The 16,751-nt window shown below is 33.2% G+C and overlaps 1 long non-coding RNA gene across 1 annotated transcript in view; it reads left to right on the forward strand.

Annotated features, from left to right (window-relative positions):
* The first annotated feature begins 4,716 nt into the window (after positions 1–4,716).
* The window catches only part of LOC143242597 (uncharacterized), a 31,647-nt gene continuing 19,612 nt past the window's right edge, over positions 4,717–16,751 (forward strand). The window contains exons 1-3 of the long non-coding RNA XR_013022984.1: positions 4,717–4,992; positions 7,306–7,374; positions 9,564–9,640. This is a non-coding gene — a long non-coding RNA (uncharacterized LOC143242597). The remainder of the gene's footprint in view (positions 4,993–7,305; positions 7,375–9,563; positions 9,641–16,751) is intronic.

Raw genomic sequence — 16,751 nt, forward strand, 5'->3', positions numbered from 1 at the left:
AATTAATTAAAATAAAGGAGACACTTAACTGGTATAGTAAGATCTTAGTGGATCCACTCCTAGATATGTTTTAGTACTGTATATAGAGTCCAGGTTAAATGGGTTATAACTAAAATATTCCTGGTTGACCAAGTATGATAATGATTGAAAATGTTTCATGACCAATGCTGTCAGTGAACAAAGGTCATGGAGTGACATTGTTCACTGGACAAAGAATGTAAGTTGAAATTCTTGATATGAGTATGCTTTCTTTGTACACATTTCCACTAAATGATCAAGAAAAAAGATGTTTAGCATCACAGATATTAATTTTGAGGTAAAGAGGACTGGAAGGTTAAACACCAACCATCTAGCAGAAGAAGACTATTGTATTGTTTGAAATGGTAAGTGAGTTGTACCAGTGATGAATATTAGTAGTCTGTTCTCTTTATTGTACTTTTAAAATTAAACAATAAGTTATCCTCTTGTAAACACTCTCAAACTCCTATATTTTGTTTTTCTTTAATTAATTTTTTTTACCTAGTGTTTTCCTTACATCATTGCAACATGTAACTGATTTGCATATTTATTTTCTGTTTTTTCTATTTATCATTTAATACTGAAACTTATGTTAGTGAACTTTCTATTTGTCTTTCCTGCAAGAAAACATTTCTTAAATAGCAACTTCTATAACTTTTTAAGAAATAAAAATTCATTCATGTTTTAGGTAAAAATAAAATATCTACTATTTCTAAACTTCTTGGTTCAGAGACGTCTAAAGAAATACTTCTAGGAACAGATGGTTAAAGTTAAGAGCAATGAATCTGCCATTGCAGACAAGTGCTTACAATCAGACTTGATCGTTTATGATTTGTAAGACTCGTTTAAGTCATACTGTAGATTTGCAACTATATATACTCTATAATAATAAATGTTGGTTTGTTCTTTTAGGTTCTTAACCCTGCAGGAGAATTTCATCCTACATAAAACAGCTGCTTATTTAGGTACAGTAATCTGAAATTACATAAAGCACATTATTTCAATGGCATTTACTGTATATGTATACTAAGAACAATACATCTCTGTGGTAACCTGCTGCTAATATTACCAGCAAGCAGCAACAAGTTAATCCCAATCACATTATGTCAGGGCTTACAGAATGTCATCAAGACCGCATAGATTTCTTTGAAAACCTGACTGACAATTGCCATATTTTATATCCAAGAAGCTGCTGTGGTAGTGACATTTTCCAATTTTAAGCTACAAGGTAGGTATCTAAAGGTTTTAAGTAAAGCTGTTGATAAACCTAGTAATTTTTATTGGAACTCATAATCAGGTATTTTTTTAAACATAATAAAGGAGAATCAAGATTAATTTAATGCATTACTTCTTAGCTTGCAGCCTGAGCAAATATAATTATTGTCAGAAAACAACAAAATTATAAACCCTGTCATCTCCTTTGAAACTCCTTTAAAGGAAATGAGCACATTGTTTTTTTGTAACTAATAAGAGGGTAACAAATTGTAAATAATGGAATAATTTAAAGTTTTAATGACGTTACAAAACCTAAAATATGATCAAATGTTTATTCCCTAATATTTTAGTAGTATTAAAAAGGGTAAACAAGTTCTTGCTTTTATGACCCTGATGTTATGCACAAGAAACACTTTTACAGGGGCATAAAAACTGACAATGCTGAGTTCCTTTAAATTTTTTCACGAGTAAAAAATTGCTGAAGACAGCGATTGCATAGACTTATGAAAAGTTAACAAATGTTTGAAAATATCTAGATAATATTATTTCTGACTAGAATTTTCATGATACCAAAACTCTGGATTCACATCTCAACAGGACAAAAATCAAATACCATGATTACATAACGCACTAAACTCATACCTCACTAAAAAACAAAATATACAACATGATTACTCCAGTTATGTTTTACCAGATAAGGAAGGTTATAATTATCTATCTTCAGGAAATGGAATTCACAACATAATCACTAAAGCAATGTAGTTAAACCCCACTATTTAACAAAGCATGCATCACAACCACTCAAAAAACATAGCTGATTGTGACCAGAAAAAAAAAACATACCAGTACTGTTTGTACAATAAGTCCTGTCTAATGAGATAAAACATTGTACTGTAGCCAGCTGTGTTTTAATGTACAAAAAACCCACACAATGGCTCTCTATGGAGAACATACGTCAGCTTCCACTTGATAAATCCACTACCACTGCTACATAGCCCAAGAACATATTAGCAAATTTTTTATACGTGTGGAATTTTTCCATCGTCCTGTGACTCCTAAAAATAACCCTCAAAGTTGATAATGAAAACATAAGGATATGAGCTGTCTCAGATATAATTTCTTTTCAGCTTTAAGAGATTCTAGATTGACCAAATGTTATTATTTTACATGAGTAATAAATATAAAAAGGTTCAATCATAAAGGAGAGATATTCTGATAAAATATAATAACTTTTAAATAGTTGTGTGAAACAAAATAGATAAAAATTGCAAATAAACTTTATGAATATAATATAACAAGTTAGAAACTTAAAATCTCCCTCTGAATGCATTAATTATTTTCAAAACTACATGTACTATTGACTTCAAAGGTTTATTACATGCATTAATGATCTAATGATTTCATTCATATATTATTTCAGTCAGACAATATGGTGAGTGGATGGTAGATAATATTCTAAACATATCAGACAGAATGTGTTTGTTTTGTTATAGCAAAGCAACAAAGGGCTATCTGCTGTGTCCACCAAGGGGAACCAAAACCCTGATTTTAGCATTATAAATTCAAAGACTTACCTCTGTCCTACTAGGGAACAGACAATGAACACTTGTATAACAGCTGTTATGGAGTGAATGCCTTTTCTAAGTTAGCATTCACAAACTTCATATCATAAAAACTGTTGTTATAACAAACTAGTATTCCAACCACTACTGTAGTTGTTGTATGCCAGCGAGCCTTATAAGCTATTAAATGCAATGGTAGCCCAAATCAAAATCTTATATCAAGGTTAAAATTGCCTTCTTGTTTTCAAATTATATATTCTCTAAAAAAAGGATACTTAATTCTTTTAGCTTTTTTCACCTCAGTCAAATACATTAGACTACTGAAGGTTTTTCAATGTGTGTAAATAATCATACTTAAATAATGTTAAACCTTCACACCACCATTATTTTCTAATGGGATTCCAAACATATTTATATATGGTGCCTTTGTTGTTAATATTTGCAATAATTTTATCAAGATACAAATAATAGTTGATACTATGGAATAAGAACCAGAATCTCATTTGATTAAGTAAGTGGTTCAAAAGTTGTATGAAGTTTAAAGTTAGGCAATTGAAAACAGATGTTTCATTTCAAAGAGAATAACTGATATTTACCTGTAAGACAGGAGTATTATGCAGTGAAAACAATATTTTATTGTTAAAAAAGGCTCCAATGCATACAAAGATTCATTAAAAATCCATCATCATATCATATTATTTACAATAGAAAAATAATTAAATGTTCAAAAAAATACCTTTCAAAGTTATGTGAGAGTGTACTGTTATCTTGTATAATCATAGATTACTCAAACGATAAAAATATTATACTCAAAATATTTTTTAAAATTATTTTATAAACTGCTATACTTTATGACTTTATATACACATATAAAGTATATTCAGTGTATACGTATTTTTATCAAATTAACACTGAAATAGTGAAAATGTTTTTATATTAAATTTCTATAAAATGTGCATATATTTGAAAGTTAAGTAATAACATTTTATTGTGAAAATTATTTGTATTTTATCCAAAAACAGTCACAAGCATAAGCAAAATAAGTAACTGAACAATTTAAAAATGTTTTCATCTTCAGTAATATCAGACCCTTTGGCTTTCTATTAATGGCCAGTGATCCCACAAGAATATAAATGTATGTGTGTGAAATTTCCAAGAATGCTCCAAATGAATATCCTTAATGAGTTGTGTTATATGCCACAACAGCAGTTTACTACATTATCAATCAAAGACAAATGATTTAAGAATTAATATTTTTTACTTAATCTGCTAAATGTATTATGTCTGTTATTAATACTCTAAGGTAACATTTGAGGACTAAACTGACACCTAATAAAATACAATTTAGATGTTAGAAAAGTGCTCATACTGATGTCCAAGCCCCTAATGGCACAACGGTATGTCTGCAGACTCACACCACTAAAATCTGGGTTTCGATGCCCATGGTGGACAAAGCACAGAGAGCCCATTGTGCAGCTTTGTGCTTAATTCTAAACAAACAAACTGATGTCCAACTAAACTATGTTACAATCTAAAATTAAAATATACTGCTTTGAAAATGCAAGTCTTTCTATTCGAAATTTTGAGTAACTTACAAGTTATTGTGTCACAAAATATTGTGAACTCAGATAATAAATGAGCCATTTATCCCAATCTCATACACACTTTGAAAAACTTTAATTTATAATTTGTATTTGCAATAATTAACGTACAACTACCTCTACTACCAGCTTTGAGTTTTATCAGTATCCGACATGGAATTTTAGCTTTACACATTTCGTGGGTATGAGCGCTAGTTCCAGAACTAATGCAATATAAAAAAATTACAGATTAAAATCATATTAATTACTTATCTTAGGATCTGGAGACAACTATTATGATATCAGTCATGTCCTATTTCTCACCTTTTAACCTAATAATACTACTAATATTTCAAAATATTCTGTTCTACTAACAATGATAAGAATATAAACATACGTATGCTTTTTTATTTTCTTAATATGACGAGAACTTTCTTGCAGACTCCGTTGTACTCTTTGTTCGAAACTGTAGAGGTCGCTTGATAACACATATGGATAGCTAACAACGCGGGAAACTGACAATTTTTATAGTTTTAATTTAGTGAAGTGATGTCTCTAAAGGAAAAAACTAAACGAACCAGGAAAGAAAGTTGATCAGAAGAGTGAAATATATCAAAGTAAAACAATTTTATTATTGTATACATAGGCATTGAAATTCTGAATTATGTAAATTGTAACTAGTGCAATATTTGGACTTTAAAGTAATATACTGTGACTTGAATTTACCGTAGCGGCTGAGCCTAATTCCAGTCTGTGAGTGTTAATACAAAAATGAGTTAGCCACATAATAATTGTTCATGCTAATTATAAGTAGTATCTGCAATATTATTACAAATGTTCAATGTAAGTAGCTTTGGACAACATTTTAAAATGAAATTATTAGTATATAACATAAGTAGGGACAACATAAATTGTAAATTTACGATTTTAACCTTTAAAGGCAATGGTGAAATAAATGCATGTCCTGTCACTTTGAATTGTGGCTCTATCGTAATAAGAAAAAAAGGCTTTTCCAGTTGTTGAGTGAGTCCTGCAAATTATTATGGTTTTATTCTCACTGTCACTTGTCCATGTGAAGTAACGAGTAAATCATCAAGAGTGCTTAATAGGACAAGTACTTTTCCTTTTAATTTAATTGCTTTAGTGACTTTTATGTGAAAGTTTTAAACTATGAAAAACTATTTTTATAATATTAAATAGTTTTCATTAAAACAAATTCAGATACAAGACCAGAAACAACATTGGTAGATAATTGTACATTGCTGTCAATCTGATATTTTGTTTATTGGCTGATGCCTTTACCAAAATCTCATTAGCCAAAAACAGACAACTGTTACACAGTTTGTTAAAACTGGATCTGCAGCTGGCCACAAAACAGATATCAACATGCTACAACATTCAGTGATTAAGTATACTGATCCTCTATTGATAAAGTAACATTAATACAGGAAAAGAAGAAAGTAGCTTGTAAGTTCAAAGTGACAGTGTAGATGCAATGGTTCAGACTTAGAGGTCAAAATGGCATAAAAAAGCAGGTGTGAAAGAGCTGCAAGGTAAATTATAAGTATGAAGAAAGAGAAAAGGAAGGACTGATTCATCTATTCCACTGGAGAGTGATGAAAATGAAATGCCTAGCAGTACTTCTGAGGATCCCATGGAGTTTGTGACACTGAATGAATGATGCAGATTATCCAAGAATTGAAGTGTAAAAGCAAGACATTGTTGTGGTATTTCAACATGGCACAGGAGCAATGCCGATTCAATTTGGTATTGAATCCACAACAACATTAAACTTTTCAAATCAAGAAGCTCTATGAAAAGCATCAAGTTTCAGTGCTCTTGAAAAGAACAGTTGATTGCTTGCATTCTGCATGGCAGGATAAAGGATTCTTTGTACTATGTTACTTCCAGGAGATCCAGATGATCTTATGAACATGACTGGAAATACAATTAAATCTGATGATACAAAACTATTCTCATATGCCAGTAATGTGCAACAAGTTTTGCCAGAGAAAGTTATACTTGCACTGATATGCTAGCCAATGATGTTTAAAGAAATGAAAGATAGATTGAAGAACAAACTTTTGAAATTATGGATTATAGTCATGTTGACTAATTGTTTTTTCAATTATGTTGTGATGCTTCTTGTTTGGTGATGTTGTTTTGTCTGGTGCACATGGGATGGTGTGTAAGGCAGAGGTGAGACTGTTTCTTGTTTCTGTTTTTTATAGTATTCTTTGGCTAGTGTATCAAATATGTTTTTGAAATAACCAAATACTTTGTTGAGGTCAGAAAATGACTGATTTGGGGTATATTCAGTGGTGATGCACACCAACACACACATCCTGAATAGATCAGATGTATTTAAGTTGGGTCTGATAAAGGCAAATTCTGGGTGTTATTTATCTTATTTTACTGCTTTAATATCATGCTGAAAAGGTGTGGTCAGTTCTTATAAACTTCATGAGAAGACAGTGCATTAGCATTCAAAATATTACAGTCCAACCAGGTATCCAAGGCTACCTTAACTTTTACCAGTGTTTGAAACTGCAAAATTTTGTGATGGCCTTTTAACATGTCTTTAACACTTTGTAATTTCATAATTATCATCAACATTGTCTGCAGGAAAGTAGGAACAAAAACAGTATGAAAGGCTTTGTAAAATCATACTTCCATGTAGTAATCTTAGAAGTACCACATTAATGTCAAATTCACAGTGTAGTTTTCATCTTAACAGCTGTCACATTATTTTTAATGAACATGTATCAGATAATATATTTTGAAATCTCTAAAACTCTATCTTTGTAATGCATGATTTGTTCACTTAATCAATGAAATAGTATGCAATGTTTATTGAAGTTATTGATACAAAGGTTCAAACAAATTGCTGGTATTAGAAGAGTAATCACACTCTACTCACATTACCTTAGGTAGATCAACAAGTAGGAAGGAAATTGAGGACCTGAACTTGATATTCAAATCTGTAACAACACAGAAAGGTAAAATACTACTCTTTATATTATGAAATAGGTTTTTTCTGTCACTTTTCCTTGCTTGTGGAGAATGAAGTTGATGTTAGATAACACTGCACAACAAAGTTTTTGCTTCTTGAACACTGTTGGGTGTTCCTTGTAGAGTTTTGGCTGCTGAACACAAAAATCATATCCAAATTTGCCCATTACGTACAGTTTCGTTGAAATCTTCAGTTTTGCTACCATGGGAAAACAATATCAGGGCAACTGGAATTTGTCAATGCTTGCTGACTACTGTTGGACACTGCAACGTGATGCACCGGACATTGAATACAAACAAAAATCAGGAGCAAAACACTTTTAATTATGTTGAACTTAATAGCATATTACAAACATTAACACAATTAAATAAGTTATTGCCAGTAAACAATTAACTGTTTATTTCTCAAAGTTTCCACATGATGAAGCAAAACCAAAACTGTATTTGTGCATACCCACCAGGTACCTGTCACAATCAGCAAAACCTTTTCAGGAAGCAAAACATTTAAAAGAAAAATTGTTGTGCAGTGTAATTTGTGTATGGAGTAAAGTTTATTATCTTAATTGTACCTAATACAAAAGCTAGATTAGACTAGCTTTCCCATAAGTTATTTCTATGTAATTCAATAGAGAGTGTGTGCAAGAAATTATGAAATTTGTATATTCCTATTGTTGTATGACTTTCCAGTAACATAACAAGTATGTGATATGTATCTCAGAACAACTGGTTATACCAAAATAAAACTGAAAACAATGTTTTGACCTTCTTAGGTTATATTCAGATCAACAAAGAAGGAGTTTGCAACAGTTGTTCTGAAATACATTTTTACTTCAAGTTGGTTTGTCGTCATCACGAAATGCGTGATATATTGTTAATCACTTAACCTCCCCCTACATGTTGATATGGCATGTTTTGGTAAACATATAAATACAAAAATTTTGATTTTTTTTCTTTTTTCCCATTATTGCATTTGCTTGTTTTGAAGTGGTGTAAAATGAGCAGGAGAATATGTCAATGTGAGGTTTCATAGTACTAACAAACATAGGATTTTATAGTTAACTGAAGACTTTTAAGAATTACTACATAAGTGTTTTTAATGCAGATTATCTTTGGATGCGTCAATGATCTGGCTGTCTAAGTAGGTCATAAAGGTTTTTTAAGATTTTATTTCTTAGAAATAGCAAATAATAATGTAAGTTGAGTCTTTCAGACTGAGTTATTCAAGAAAAAGTTAAAATACTTTTCAGAATTATTATGGTTTTTTATACCTTATGTATTATATAGAAACTGAAATACATCATGATGTATTCAACCATATTAATATTGCTCTTGATACATAGTCTTAAATGTGTTTAAAGATGGAACCTCTTTGCTTTCTACTTTTAGAGATACATTTCCATGACTTTGAAATCCTGACATAAGTAAGGAATTTTTTAGCATTAGTCATATATAAAAGAATTTCTAAAGTGTGGAACATCAGGTTCACAATTTCACCCATTTAAGGTTATAAATATTTATTTTCAGTATTTGTTTAAGGTCTGGCACTAAAATTTATGTACAACTTGTAATTATAAATATTTATTCTTTATCAGTGAGAGTTAAATATTTACTTTAGGAGTGGTTGGAAAGAAATACAATTTTATTGCATATGAGTTTTGCAGTTATAACACTTAGAGAGACATAAATTAGGTAGATAATTGTGACTAACCAACAATAATTGGCTTTATAAGTACAATGAAATTATTTACATAGTTAAAACTCATTCAAAACAAAAAGCATAAATTATTATATTACTGTAACTTTATTGAATGTTATTTTTATACATTTTAAAAATGTATGTTGGTACATTTTATCTGTTTTTATAACTTTAAATGAATTAAAACAACTTATGTAACAAGTGTGTGGTACCAGTATTGTGTACATATTAACTGAAAGCATGAATTATTATACTGTACATAGCTATCTTTAATATTAAATTAGTTTTCATATTTTTGTGTGTTTTTCAATACTTAGGTCACTGATATTCTTTGGGTGAATAAAAACAAGTGTTCAAAGTCTGCTTTATGTAAATCACACACAACAACATTGAAGTGTTTTATCTTGTTACTCTCAACATGGCTACAGTTCAGTTACATTCATCTATTGTAAAATGGTGATATAACTATTTTAATTTCAGGAACTGATCCTAAATCTGCACTGTGTGTTTTTTTATAAGTGAAAAGAAGAGTATTTACGTGGACTTGAGAGATGAAGGTAATGTAGTTTATCTTGTTATCTATGCATCTATTATCTACTAAAAACATAAAGTATAAAGGTCTTTTAAATCAACTGTACAGTTTTCTGTGTTTGTGTTATTAGTGTTAAACTACTGAAGCATTTTAAGAGTTTAAATGGCAATCTTCAGTTGTACCTTTTAGAAAATTAATGAAGATAAATCTAATTCTATTAAGGGTTTATATCTTTCTTTTCAAATATAAAAAGTTTAAATTCCATATTTTTTGGTCAAGATGAATTTTTATCTTTTAAATAATTTGGATTTCAATCAGTTAAATATTACATACTGCACTTGATAAACCAGAATAAACATATGATGTCATAGAAGAATATTCCTGCAGCTTTCAAATTGTCAAAAATATTTTCAGAAATAAAACCACAACAACAAAAGAAACAAAATACCTGTCTCTGGTATTTTTCCTCTTTCCCTGAGCCTTACATTAAGAACATTTGTTCACAATCATGAGAGCTCTGGGTATCTAATATGTTGATAAACCAAATTACTGCTGCAGTAATATATGATCAGTGTATTGACGATAGAAATTCCCATTATAGCTGAACATGCTACTGGTAAGATTTCCCAGGAATTTAGTTCAAAGTTATATACAGACTTTAATTCTTAGGAAATTAGATTCATGGGTTTGGCCAGTGATTTCTTCTTCTTTTCAGTAAAACAATGTTTCTAAGTAAGAATGTAATCAATGAGAAGACATTTGGACTCTCTGTTTTTCTTTGTTTTTAACACTTTTTGTTTTAGTCTGTCATATTCCACACCATTTGAGGAGTTTTGGTTTTCCAATACTTTTCATGCTTCCAAGTTGTTTGCTTTTGGAGAGAATTGCTCTTCTCATACTTTTGTTTCTGTTGATACCAGTTCTTCCAGGGGACCAGTACATGTTGATAAATTATAATTAATTAATTAATAAATTAAGTCCTCATTTTACATCATACGTGTATGCTAAGTATCTGTACTAGTAAATAGGATAAGCACGACTCCACTTCAAAAGTTAATGACTCATGAAGACAGAGAAGTGATACAACCCTACAAAATAAACATAAAACTAAACATTGAGCTATCTGTGCTCTGTCCACCACGGATAACAGATATCGAGACTCGATTTCTAACACTTGAAGTCTACCGACATATCGCTGTGCAATGAGGGTGGGTTGTTTTGAACTGATATGACATTAATATTATTATACCAAACTTCTAGAAGTCGATAAACTACTTTTTATTAAATAGGTACAGAGCAATATAAACTATCAACTACATTTGTTAAACTTTGTTTATATCTAACAGGATTTTCGATTTATGAGCATTCCTGAAGAAAAGTAGTTAATAATTTGTTATGAGCCTAAAATATATATATGGTATTGTAAGTCACAACAGGTTTCAACTCAAAATACATTCATAATTAATGATAAGTAAGGATTTACAATCCTAAAATCGAGCGTTTGATTTCCCATTGGTAGACAGAGAGGATTTCCTGTTGTTGCTTTGCTATAAGAACAACACATTTTCACAATAAGAGAAAAACATAAAGTGACTGGAAATGTTTGAAAGAAGATATTCCAAAAATATTAAAATTATTTACGAAATCTTGAGTTTACCATCTTTTACAGAAGAGAGAGTAAACAGATCCCGGCATGGTGGTGGATGGTGATTACTAGCTGCCATTCCTCTAGTCTTACACTGCTAAATTAGAGACGGCTGGCACAGCGAGTCCATGTGTTGCTTTGCACGAAAATTAAAACATCTCATGTCAGTCGTCAAACATGAGATATATTGAGCGGCAACTACAAACTGCCCTCAATTGTGTACAGAAGTGGACTCTGGCGAACGGCTTTAATTTCTCTCTCTCCAAAACTGTATGCATGCACTTTTGCCGTCGACGGGGGTATTCACCTTGATCCTGAACTTTATATTGGTGAAGTTTTGCTGCCAGTGGTCCCCGGAGACCAAGTTCTTGGGGCTTATCTTTGATCGTAAACTGACCTTTATACCACACTTAAAGCAGCTTCGGGTCAAATGTACAAGAGCACTGAACATCCTCCGTGTTCTCTCTTCTACCAGTTGTGAGGCAGATCACTGTTCAATGTTAAAGGTATAACGTGCTCTTATTAGATCGAAACTCGATTATGGATCAATGGTCTATGGCTCTGCCAGATCCTCGGCGTTAAGATGCTGGACCCCATTCATCACCAAGGACTTCGACTCTGCACTGGGGCTTTCCGTACCTCTGCAACGTGACAACAAACTTTTTCAAATCAAACCCAAAATTGGACTTTGGCCATCTAGCTTCCGTAAAGTTCGGAAGGAGGAAGTTGTTCTCACTAGGCTACGCATTGGTCACAGTTTTTTAACTCATCATGTTCTTTTATCTGGAACTGATGCACCAATGCGTAGTTTGTGTAACACTCAAATCACTATCAGCCACGTTTTACTTTCTTGCCATCGTTACAATTCTCAACGACGGCAATATTTTAAATGTATTTTTTTCCCAGGGTCAGTCTGTAACATTGGACAGAGTTATTGGTGATGGTGACTCTGTCCACCTTGATAATGTTTTTAATTTGTTAATGGCCATTAATCTTTTTAATCTCATTTAAGTGTTGCATATTTATTCATCAGACCTTTTTTAATTGTGGTTCCTTTTTTACAGTTTTAATATTTCTCCTTCAATTTGACTTTGGACAATGGCCAGAACATTAAATAACTCGACACCAGGACTGGAAAGGCCAACTTCAGGTGACTAATGCTACTGTTTGAACTATCCGTTTGAACTACTCGTTAGTCGTCCTGGCGAGTTGTTATTATACTTTTGCTGCATATCATTTCACACTTTTACTACTTAAATTTTTAGTACTGGCCATATTGACTCATAACCCGGAACCAGGACTGGAAAGACCAACTTCAGGTGACTGACGGTGGTTTTTATACCTACCTCTTAGTCTTTCTGGCGGGTTATGATCATTACCATTCTGCTACAGGTAGTTCTTTTCAACTTTGTTGACTGGATGTCAACATTGGTTTTACGCCATTTTCTGTTTTAATTGCCGTTTTGCTTTTATCTTCAATTACTTTTACAAATTTTACTCCATTTACTTGACTTTTATCTTTTTACTGGACATTTGACTACTCATTATTACGATTTTGCGGAGTGTCTTTTAAAACTTTTATTCTTTTACATTTTGATAATAGCTACTGTGACACATAACCCGGAACCAGGACTGGAAAGGCCAACTTCAGGTGATTGACGGTGGTTTTTGAACTTACCTGTTAGTCTTCCTGGTGGGTTATGATCATTACCATTTTGCTGGAGTAAATATTTTACAACTTTGAAGACTGGATGTCACCATTGGTTTTTACACCATTTTCTGTTTTAATTGCTGTTTTGTTTTTACCTTCATTTACTTTTACAAATTTTACTCCATTTACTTGACTTTATCTTTTTACTGGACATTTGGCTACTCATTGTTACAATTTTGCTATGTATCTTTTAAAACTTCTATTCTTTTACATTTTGATACTGGTTGCTATGACACATAACCCGAACCAGGACTGGAAAGACCAACTTCAGGTGACTGACGGTGGTTCTTGAACTTACCTGTTAGTCTTCCTGGCGGGTTATGATCATTACCTTTTTGCTAGAGTAAATACCTTACAACTTCTTATACTCTGCCTTCTATCTTAACATTGTAGACTAGGTGTCACCATTGGTTTTATACTTTTTTGTTTTATCTTCATTTCCATTTATGTCTATTACTACATTTATTTTTTTTACATTTTTACCGAATGTCTGGCGCAGATAGCCTCGCTGCTTTGTGCCATAAAACACTAAATCAATAAATCAGTCTGTTCAATAATCATTTTCTTTCTTTGTAATTTTCATTACTTGACCCCTCGATGTGGATTCCTGTTCGTGGTGAGGGAACTGTATTTTCAGTTTACTTCCTCTGGGATCTAAACATCCACCTGCGTGTTTGCCGTGCGTGGTGACCCCTGAAGGGGAGGAAGGGATCCTGGTGGTTTCGGGGTTCAACTCCAACACATCACTTTGGCCTTGAATTCATGTAGACGGGCGGTCTTAAGGGTCCCCAAGATTAATTGGTTAGTCCATTTGGGCCAGAGTCAACTGAGTGTTAGCGTAGGATGCTCTCAACAGTTGTAGTGGACATTATGTCTGATAATAGTGGTTGGGTTTCGTGAGCACGAAACCCTGTCGTCGCTGCAGTGACCTTATATGGCACTGTAGTATGTCCCCTTGTAGGGTTCCATGGTGGGTGGGGTCACTGGGCATCGAAATATTCTTTTTGTTATTATGGGTACCCCTCAAATACAAAAATAAACAAGCGTGACAGCATATAGAAAAATCCGACTACTGGCAAACAACCGCGCATTGATGACTCTGTACGGTCAAACTCACAACTTGAATCTGTCCCGCGGTTTTTGATTATACATTCTTTAACTGATAAACTTTTAGGGCAGATGTTTCTATTTTTTATTCAGAAGGGTTAAGAAGGACTTGCTGGCTCACCTAAATGGGTAAAATGATTACGGTCTGGGACATTTTAATGGAAACAACTTCACAACATTCCAAACTCCTCTTGAAGTCGAAGGCCATTGGGGATATACCCATTGAGGTTACTCATTATTCTACTTTGAATTCTTCCATTAGAATTATAGTTGAGAGGGATTTAAAGACCATTCCAGAGTAAGAGACCCTCTCAGGTTTCACCAGACAATGTGTTACAGCCGTGTATCTAATTTTCACTCGTAGAGGCTGGATTATGAAGCTATCAAATGTTCTTATATTAACATTTACAACATCACGTCCTCCTATCATAATCATTGCAGGATATCTGAATTGTAAGGTCTGGTCTTATATTCCTAACCCTGTTAGATGTTTTCATTGTCAATTATTTGGCCACTCCAAAATATCTTGCCATGGTTCCTTGACATGTGCCCGTTGTGTTGGTGAAGACCGTGATGCTTTTGAATGCCAACTAGAACTGCATTGTGTTAACTACAATGTTACACATCCTTTCTATTTTACTTCTTGCCCTAAATGGATGGAAGAGAAAGAAATATAACATCTCAAGACAGCCTTATCCAGAGGCTCGGAAATTACTCTTCTCAATTCCATCTCGCTCTTATGCTGCTGTAACCCATTTCGTCAGTACAGTAGGAGTCCCGACAGATCTTTCCGTTTCTTCTACAGAATCCTCAATAGTGCATCGTAATCTAGTACCCTCCAAAGTCAACAAAATTAAAAAATCAGTATCTTCTTTATCTTTGTCCCTACCACATCTTCCAGTCATTGCCCAACTTTACCTTCTTCAAGCCCTGGTGTTTGCACGGGTCTTCCTCTCTTGACAACCCAAAAGTAAACAACCCATTCGTTTACGTCTTCAATCACTGGAACGTATGTCTACAGACTCCGCCTGCCTACTTGATCCAGAGCGGGACCAATAGAGATTGACCGACCCACATTCTGTAAAGAAATAAGTGCAGTCGCAAACATAAGATCTCCGTGCCATATTCTCCTCCAAAATAAATAAAAATGTCCAAATTAATCGAATGGAACTGTCGAGATTTTCAATTAAATGTGAATGACATCAAGAATTTGATTGACTTTATCATCCCAAATGTCTTTCTTTACAGAAAACATTTTTAAAACCTACTTATGCAGTCAAAATTTGACAATACTCCTTATACCGAAATGACAGGCCAAGTGTTGGACACGGACATGGGGAGTAGCACTCCTTATCATTGAATACCCCTTGGAGGCTGTAAGACCTTAGAGAAGATGATTAATGCTTGTCTTGTTTGGTTCCTTGAATCAAACAACCTTCTCTCACTTACTCGTTGTGGGTTTTGAAGACAACGCCCATAACCGACCACTTAATTCGCCTTGAAACATCAGTCAGAAATGCCTTTTAAAGGGACATCTTGTTTCTATTTTTTGATTTAGAGAAAGCTTATGACATAACATGGAGATATGGCATCTTGCAATAACTTCACTGAATGGATTGCGTGGCAGTTTGCCACTTTTATTAAGCATTTTTAATGAACCGCCAATTCGTAGTTGATGTGAACTTAACACTTTCCCGTTTTTCCCACGGAACTTGAAGTCCCTCAGGGCTATGTTCTGAGCGTCACACTTTTCATTACAAAGATTAATGCTATCAGTGAACAATTACACCTTCAGATGCAAATGGTCTTTTCATTGATGACTTTCACAGCTCATGTCAGTTATCAAACATAAGGTTTATTGAGCGGCAGCTACAAATTGCAATCAATCATATATTTAAGTGGGCCACAGCAAATGGTTTTCAACTTTCTCTCTCTAAAACTAATTGTGTGCATTTCTGCTGCCAATGGGGTATTCATCCGATCCAGAACTTCGTATTGGTGATGCTGTACTTCCTGTCGTCTCTGAGGCAAAGTTCTTAGGTCTTATATTTGACTGTAAATTAAACATTGTTTCCCATATCAAACAACTTTGTGTCATATGTACAAGAGCACTGAACATCCTCCATGTCCTCTCTTCCATCTCTTGGAGAGCAGATCGATACTCCATGCTTAAAAATTTGTCATGCCCTTATCCGATCCAAACTTGACTATGGATATATGGCTCATGGTTCAGCCAGAACCTAAACACTAAAAATGCTGTATTCTATTCACCATCAGAAGCTTAGGCTTTACAATGGGGCCTCTCAGTCCAAAGTTTCTATGTGGAGTCCTATGAACTTCCTCTGTATATTTTCCGTTTGCAACTGTCTCTTATGCATGCTTCCAAACTTCGCACTTTACCACAGCACCCTACTTAAGGTTGTGTTTCCCATCCTCAATGAGCCATTTCTCTTGCCCTGAATCATATTGAAACTATGCAACATGCGAATTGTACTATCTATACTGATTCACTCAGCTGTCTATTGGCCATGTTAGCTACCATCCTATTCTTATCAATATCCAAAACAAACTGGTCCATCCCCATCATCTACCTCTGTCCAGTTTTTGAATACCAGATCATGCAAGTATTAATAATGATTAATAGTATTAAATAATTATTGAAAACATTTTGTT

The sequence above is a fragment of the Tachypleus tridentatus genome, unplaced genomic scaffold (assembly GCF_004210375.1).
Source record: "Tachypleus tridentatus isolate NWPU-2018 unplaced genomic scaffold, ASM421037v1 Hic_cluster_2, whole genome shotgun sequence".
Taxonomy (NCBI): domain Eukaryota; kingdom Metazoa; phylum Arthropoda; class Merostomata; order Xiphosura; family Limulidae; genus Tachypleus; species Tachypleus tridentatus.